This window comes from Saccostrea cucullata, unplaced genomic scaffold (assembly GCF_032062105.1).
Source record: "Saccostrea cucullata isolate Sc308-1 unplaced genomic scaffold, CSIRO_AGI_Scuc_v1 ctg6883, whole genome shotgun sequence".
NCBI lineage: Eukaryota > Metazoa > Mollusca > Bivalvia > Ostreida > Ostreidae > Saccostrea > Saccostrea cuccullata.
The window spans coordinates 18,396-26,927 of NW_026935517.1; the positions used below are offsets into that span (position 1 = coordinate 18,396).

Consider the following 8,532-nt stretch of genomic DNA (forward strand, 5'->3'; position numbering starts at 1 on the left):
AGGGGAGGCTTGGCCCTCTCTAAATCCGCCATTGATGTACACTGTGAATTGGATACACGTTCCTGTATTGCCATATTCTCTTGTGCTATTGAATGATCATTACTCTTTTAATCGGTATATAAATGCCTATGGCTATATTACCTATTTGGCCAAATTCAGACATGTGATACATGTCATGTGGTTTGAAGAATCAATAGCCTTGCTTTAGAATTTTTCCCGCTATTAGTGAACTGCCTTTGTTCATCAAAAAGACAAGTTTCTTTGAGGAAAGCTCTAATTAGAGACGCTTACCGTATCTATTATGAAGTTTTCCATATTTGAACCATCCTGACAAAACTGAAACCTGACAGATTATTGGTATGTATGTATAATTATATATATGTATATAGTATACCAGACATATTCATGCAGCTTTATTGAGTTTGCCTCGCTCCATAAACAGATAAACACAGTTACGGAGCACAAAAATCTCGAGGGGGGGGGGGGGGGGGGGGGGCAGGTGTAGGCATTGAAATGTATTTATTACGTAATAATATATATATAATGTCAAATTTCAAAATTAATGTTCATACAATCACGGGAAATAACTTGTAAATAAATTAATTCAAAATGAAAGGAGATGCAAGAGCTATCCCAGCAGGCACACAACGTTGTTTAAACGTTGAATATTAGTTGAAGTTGGGTTTAGACGTTGATAAATCTAGATACAATATTGATTCAACGTTGACTTTTCAACGTTGAAAATTTAACGTTGAATCAACATTGAATTATTATGAATTGCCAACATTGATTACGTCGGATCTTCGCCAGCGGGCCAATCCTATTTTTCGCTGATAGATAATTTGGACTATGATAGTGTCGGACTATAACACTGTCGGACCATAACGAGGTCGGACTTGACAAAGTCGCACTACCGTATATCATTACTAACTATTATAACTAACAAGGATAGTAAATATAGGAATTTTACACATTCAGTACGAATTTGCCAAAGTACGAATTAAGAGCATACGCAGTAGGACATCCGGAAAATATTCAAAAAGACAGCATAACACAACCCTCAGGACTCAACACCAAGATTTAATTTAAAAAAAAATACTCTTTAAAGAAAACATTTCGGCATGTCAGAGTACTAGTATCATTGAAGAGACATAATTTGCCGAAATGCATATCTGGTGCATCAAAAGTTGTACCGTATAAGATTTGCATCTTACCTTGGAATGGTTTCATGTTCTGGACTATTTCATGATCACATGTGAAAATACAAACGTTTGTAAATGCTCGGGTTTTGTAACATGATTAATTTATAAAATGTATTTTGGTGAAAATTATTGTAACACAATTAACTATTGATAGGAAATTAAACACTTACTGTTTACAATATAAATTTTTTCTTCATATAGTGATATACCGTATGTTACATAACATTAGAACCACATGGAAAATAGTTTGAAGTATAAAGCACTGCTTATTTTTTCAGAAATGATTTTTATGTGCAGATCATGAAATGAAGAAATTGAACACAGAGAATAGAAAGAGCAACGATTTATTACCACAACATTAAATATAATATATGAGGTGCATATGAAAATAATACTTACTATTATATCTATTTAAATCATGTTAGAAAACATCATGGAGCGATGTTTCCCAAGTCGGAAAATCACAATGTTGTATGTGGTTGTAAGAAAAAAAATTTATCTGTGATGAGGAGTTATCTTTCTTCTAAATATTTCTTCATGTGAAAAAAAAAAATCATTCTAATTAAAATACTGTATTAAGTACTTAAAATATTAGACCATTTTTAAAATGGTACTTAAAAAAATACAACTTATTCAATTTATAAGGAATTTAATGTTGGATTTAAATGTTTTGTTGTTGAATGTAATAAAACAATTACAAAGAAATTTTCAAAAGAAATAGAAAGTAATGTTTCCATCCTATGTTTGATCTCATCAAAGTGACTACTCAGAGGTCTCAGAAAACTGAGTAAGAAAGCTGTGAGTAGTATTACTATTTAGTACTCTGAAAGTTATCTGTCTTATCAGAGGGTCGCTATCCCTTTAACACAATAACTAAGGCATCTTAGCAACCGTGCAATGAAACGGTTGAAATTTTAAGAAAGTATATTATCACTATATGACAACCCCCTTTCCAAAATAAATAATTGAATAAATGTTGAATCAACTGTTTTTCAACATATAATCAACGTTGATTATCAATGTTGATTCAATGTTAAGACTTCAACGTTGATACAAATTTTCAAAATCTAACATAAAATCAATGTTGAATCAACATAGAAAAACAACGTTGATTCAAAGTTTATTCAATGTTGTGTGCCTGCTGGGATCGTCCTTAATATATTAATATGCATATTAGCTTGTAAGTTTATTGTTAATTTTTATGCTGCTGTAATTAAGATCCAGTGGTATACATGTATAGTTTTTGTTCTGTCCATCCACCTGTCTGCTTATCTGTTTGTCTTTGTGGACAAAAACTAACTTTACCCATAATTTTTTATTGGATGGGGCTATATGGCTTTCTTATTTCACAGGTGTATTCCTTGCGGCATGACCTTTCTTTAGGTACCAACAACTTTGATCTCTTGACCTTGACCATAGATTTTGACCCAATTTCACCAAAAAAAAAAACAAACTTTAACCTTGGCCATATCTCATGAACAATTGATGATTGGACTTTCATACTTCACATACGTATTCATAGGGATTAGACCTTTTAACAGGTATAAAAAATTGGACCTTTTGACATTGACCTTAAAGTTTGGCCCATGTTGTAAAAAAACTTACACCTTGGCCATAACATTTAAACTGTAAATAAATACTACAGCTTTCATACTTCACAGGACCTGGTGTTTTCATTGTGAAAAGACCTTACTCTTGATACCAACAATTTTGGCCTTTTGGTCTTGGAGTGTGACGTGCATTTGAGAAACTTCAACCTCAGCCTTAAGCTGCCATACAGGGGCATCAGTGTTTCACAAACATATCTTGTTTTTCTTTTAATCTAGAGCAAATTTTGTTTGAGTCTTTTAATTTCTTTATGATCTATTTTAGTTGTCAATGGTGACTGACTTCTTCCAGCATATGAACAAATTTGGGAAGGAACATACACTGGACCTGGTCCAGTCAAGGTAAGTAAAACCTTAGAATAAATTGAAAAAAGTACAGTTGGGTCTTAATCTAGCTAGTCAGATCTGTATGTAAGGAGAAATGTGCATTTTAATTACATTTTTGTGCCTTCATAAGTAACGGGTAATTTAAATTTGGGGTTATATAGTTTTTGTCCTGTCCATCTGCCTGTTTGTATGCAAAAAATTAACCTTGCCCAAAACTTTTAAGTGGGTGCATATGGGTCTATGGCATTTCCCATGTATGTGAAGTTTTATGGTTAAAAAAAGTGACAATTTGAAGGCTTCTTCCCTATTCACATATTGATAAATCCTTAAATTATTAAAAAGTTTTTTGAGTAATAAAAAGCACAGAAAAATCAATTAGCTAGTTAATGTTCAATTGAGACAGGGTTCTTTTTCAAGATCTACAAGCCCTGAGTTGGGGCTAGGTTAACACGTGTATTACCGGTAATATTTGACTAAGCCTTCATAGGGTATAGATATTTTTGACTTTGACCTAAGAGTTTGACCCTGAGTTTTGAAAACTTTAACCTTGGTAATATTTTCTTAACTTTGGAACAGTTAGCACTTAGGGCTTTTATATTTCACAAGTGTGTTCTTAGTATTAACAAGACTTCTTTTGGATATCAACAATTTTAATCTTTTGACCTTGACCTTTGGAGTTTGACTTGCATCTGAGAAACATCAACCCTCACGTATCCACCATGTGAGGGCATCATTTGTTTCACAAACACATCTCGTTTATGCTTAATATTGTTTATTCCTAATATAGGGCTATTTTGACCACTACATCTGAATCCATCCATATCAACACTGCAATATTAAATGAATAATGGACCCATAATTATGCGTCACATATTCTTCACATTTTGGTGCTCTAGTTGGTTGCTGATGATGGATGGTGCCTACACGGGATAAAGCAGTTAGCTGATGAATGATGGTCAACCTCTACCTTCCTCCTTGTGAGAGCTACATGTTTTAACTGTCAACACTGAGAGTTTTGTGCTGGCTGACTTTAGCCTAAGTAAAATAGTGATCAACACTGTGAACTGTGATTTTCTATTGTGACTTCTGTGTGCATTGAATCTTTGGTGATTCAATCGGAATTGGTCCACCAGCGATTGGTAAGAAAGTCTACCATACAGCACTTGTTTACCTAACCAGTACATAGTTAAGAATTTTATACCCCTGCTTGAAAAGTGGAAGGGTATATATAGCTATAGCGATTGGGATGTCTGTTTGTATGTTCGTCTGTCTGTCTGTTTTGTATTATATTACATGTATCTACTTTATATAGAAGTACATGTAAATTGAAAACAAAACATTTGGCTGTCCTTATTGTAGTAGTTATAAATTTCAGATTCTTACACTAACACTTTTGCACTGCACTGCATGATACATATGTACATTATTTGACAACTGCTGACTGGACTGAACAGATATTGACAGAGCTGTGGTAGCTGTGGGAGAATGTACATAATAGGTACAGGTAATGCCTCACCCCACTTGCCCTTCTTACGTAGTCACATGAACATTCATATGTATATGATAGATATTGATATATATAGAGAATAATACATACCCTTTTCCATATCACATCCTGTATCAGCCCGAGACACCAATATCAGCCCTCAGGCCTTCGGCCCTCTGGCTGATATTGGTGTCTCGAGCTGACACAGGATGTGATGTGGAAAAGGGTATATATGTATTATTATGTTTATTACATACTTAGTAATAAAATACAGCACACATTAAGTTGAGAAGAAAATAAGTAAAAAAATCATTCATGGACTTCTTACATACATGTACATGGTCTATTGTCTCATATGGTTTGGGTTTGTTTCTATTTCTATTTCAATGCAGTTGATCCGTAATTTGAAAATAATCTATAATTTGTAAATTAATAGATTATCCTTATATTTTTCAAAAAGTTAAAATTAAGAGAATATGAACCCTCCAAAAAATTGTGTATGATCACAAATACTGTTTTTGTGTTTTAATTTACTAAGGGTGTGATATTGATCAGTATCAGCCCTGCATGGATATCACGTATATGCAAAAATCCTATATTTATTACTAAGTATGTAATAAATGATTGTATGTTGATCAAGTGAAATATAGTAGGTGTGTGACAACAGTAAGGGTAGCTATAGATTACATGTCTGTCTATCGTAGTTTATATTTGCAACGAATATCAAAGTACATGTATACTGAAATTTTTGGTACTGAGTAGAGAATATCTCCCTTATACCTGCTCACTATACAGAGAGTATATATTCTTAAATAAGACTGCCAATATTTTGTTATTTCATCTGCTCATATTCAATTTTCATTTCACTCACTGTATTTAATTTCATTGTGTATATTATATTCATTTTGTTGTCATTGCCTTTTGAACATCTTTCAATTGTTGTTCTATTGTTTATATAAAATTTAGACCAAATTGAAGTGAACTAGAGTTATTGCCCTTTATTCAGTCTCTGAGTTGATATCTTTCTTTTAAAATATGGTTTCAACATTGAAAGACCAATATTTAGCTCTTAATTATTTTATATGAATTTTTTTGAATTTTTTCAAAGAAAATGAAAAAAAAAATATTTAAAATAGATGCCTTCGATTTAAAAGTTTGCTGTAAATAAATGCATCATATGAATATCTAACTAGAGGTACTGTGAGCGATGAGCTCACTAAATGATACCCCCCGCCTCCCCTATGGTTATAACTGGTGAAAAAGTCCATGTTTTCCTGTGGCCGGGAAACCCAAAATATGTGTCGGATCAAAAAGTAAAATAGGAGGTGCACAATGGCAATATGTAATAAAGATTCTGTGAAAGTTTCATCAAATTTCATTCAGTGGTATGAGAGGAGTTACGGATAAGAGATGGGTACCCCAAAGCGTAACAGACGGACGGACAGACAGACGGACGGACGTACAGACGGACGGACGGACGGACGGAATTAACGATTACTATATACCCTTCCGCTTTTCAAGCGGGGGGTATAAATACCCTTCCGCTTTTCAAGCGGGGGGTATAATAAAATATGTAAAGAAAGGCTAGAGACTTTTTAGCTCACCTGAGCCGAAGGCTCAAGTGAGCTTTTCTGATCACATTTTGTCCGGCGTCTGTCTGTCCGTCTGTCTGTTTGTAAACTTTTCACATTTTCGACTTCTTCTCAAGAACCGCAGGGCCAATTTCAACCAAACTTGCCACAAAGTATCCTTGGGTGAAGGGAATTCAAATTTATTCAAAAGAAGGGCCACGCCCTCATTAAGGGGAGATAATTGGGAATTAATGAAAATTTGGTGGTATGTTTTAAAAATCTTCTTCTCAAGAACCACTGTGCCAGGAAAGATGAAACTTATAGGGAAACATCCTCAGGTAGTGTAGATTCAAGTTTGTTCAAATCATGACCCCCGGGCGTAGGGCGAGGCCACAATGGCCGACCCAAGTTTTACATAGAAATATATAGGAAAATTCTTTAAAAATCTACTTCTCAAGAATGACAAAGCCATTATTGATCATATTTATATGGAAGCATCCTCAGGTAGTGTCGATTCAATTTTGTTCAAATCATGACCCCCGGGGGTAAGGGGGGGCACAATTGCCAACCAAAGTTTTACATAGAAATGTATAGGAAAATTCTTTAAAAATCTTCTTCTCAAGAATAACAAAGCCATAATTGATCATATTCATATGGAAGCATCCTCAGATAGTGTCGATTCAAGTTTGTTCAAATCATGACCCCCGGGGGTAGGGCGGGGCCACAATGGCCGACCCAAGTTTTACATAGAAATATTAGGAAAATTCTTAAAAAATCTTCTTCTCAAGAATAACAAAGCCATAATTGATCATATTTATATGGAAGCATCGTCAGGTAGTGTAGATTCAAGTTTGTTCAAATCATGATCCCCAGGGGTAGGGCGGGGCCACAATGGCCGACCAAATATTACATAGAAATATATAGGAAAATTCTTTAAAAATCTTCTTCTCAAGAATAACAATTAAAGCCATTATTGATCATATTTATATGGAAGCATCCGCAGGTAGTGTTTATTCAAGTTTGTTCAAATCATGAACCCCGGGCGTAGGGCGGGGCCACAATGGCCGACCCAAGTTTTACATAGAAATATATAGGAAAATTCTCAAAAAATCTTCTTCTCAAGAATAACAAAGCCATAATTGATCATATTCATATGGAAGCATCCTCAGGTAGTGTCGATTCAAGTTTGTTCAAATCATGACCCCCGGGGGTAGGGCGGGGCCACAATGGCCGACCCAAGTTTTACATAGAAATATTAGGAAAATTCTTTAAAAATCTACTTCTCAAGAATAACAAACTGAAGCCATAATTGATCATATTTATATGGAAGCATCCTGAGGTAGTGTCGATTCAAGTTTGTTCAAATCATGACCACCGGGGGTAGGGCGGGGCCAGAATGGCCGACCAAAGTTTTACATAAACATATATAGGAAAATTCTTTAAAAATCATCTTCTCAAGAATAGCAAAGCCATGATTGGTCATGGGACTACTTTTGGATTTAAACTTTTCAATAATAAACTACTTTTTCCTAGCCATAGTGCTCAGGTGAGCGATGTGGCCCATGGGCCTCTTGTTTATTCATATATTATATTTTCTTTAAAAATTAAATATGTATACAGCTTTTCTATGCATATTTTATTAGATATTCATATGATGCTTTCATTTACAGAAAAATTTTAAGTCTAAAGCATCTAATTTGGATATTTTTTCATTTTCTTTAAAAAAAAAAAAATTACCAAAAAAAATCATATAAAATAATAAAGCAATTATCAGCCTTTTAATGCTGAAACCATATTTAATTATGGATGTCTCAAAGATGTATGAAATAAAATGTTGGTGTGGCATTGTGGCAATGCACTTTGAAAAAAATTTTCAATGTGCTTTAAATTTGGGACAAAATCAACGCACTTTGAAAAAAATTTTTGCCAACAATACTTATACTATTGAAAATGTTTATTGAAAGGCTGGTTGGCCCCCCCACTTTATACTAAAGTAAATTAATATGAAGGAATTATAGTATTGTAAGCTTAAAAATTGGATGTTGAAAGGAATTGGTAGTGAAAAAAGTTTGCCACTAACCCCCCCCCCCCCCCCCCCCCCATTGAAATAGGATTTTCGACTTTGGGCAATTTTCCTTTGTTTTTTTTTGTTTTTTTGTTTTTTTTTTTTGCTTGTCAACTTTTTCAGGTAAGTGAAAAAAAAATTTCTGTGGTTGGCCCCCCCACTTTCAAAATCGATGCTACGTGCCTGCGTTAAGAATGTACATCAACATTTTTTACCATGGGAAATTTAACACACTTTGAAAAAAATACCAGGGTATGTATAAAACAAAATCATA

The 8,532-nt window shown here is 34.1% G+C and overlaps 1 long non-coding RNA gene across 1 annotated transcript; it reads left to right on the forward strand.

Annotated features, from left to right (window-relative positions):
* The first annotated feature begins 285 nt into the window (after positions 1–285).
* Positions 286–4,011, forward strand: LOC134243082 (uncharacterized). The gene is made up of 3 exons (XR_009986965.1): positions 286–357; positions 3,075–3,151; positions 3,924–4,011. It is a non-coding gene; the product is annotated as an uncharacterized LOC134243082 (long non-coding RNA).
* Positions 4,012–8,532: the final 4,521 nt, after the last annotated feature.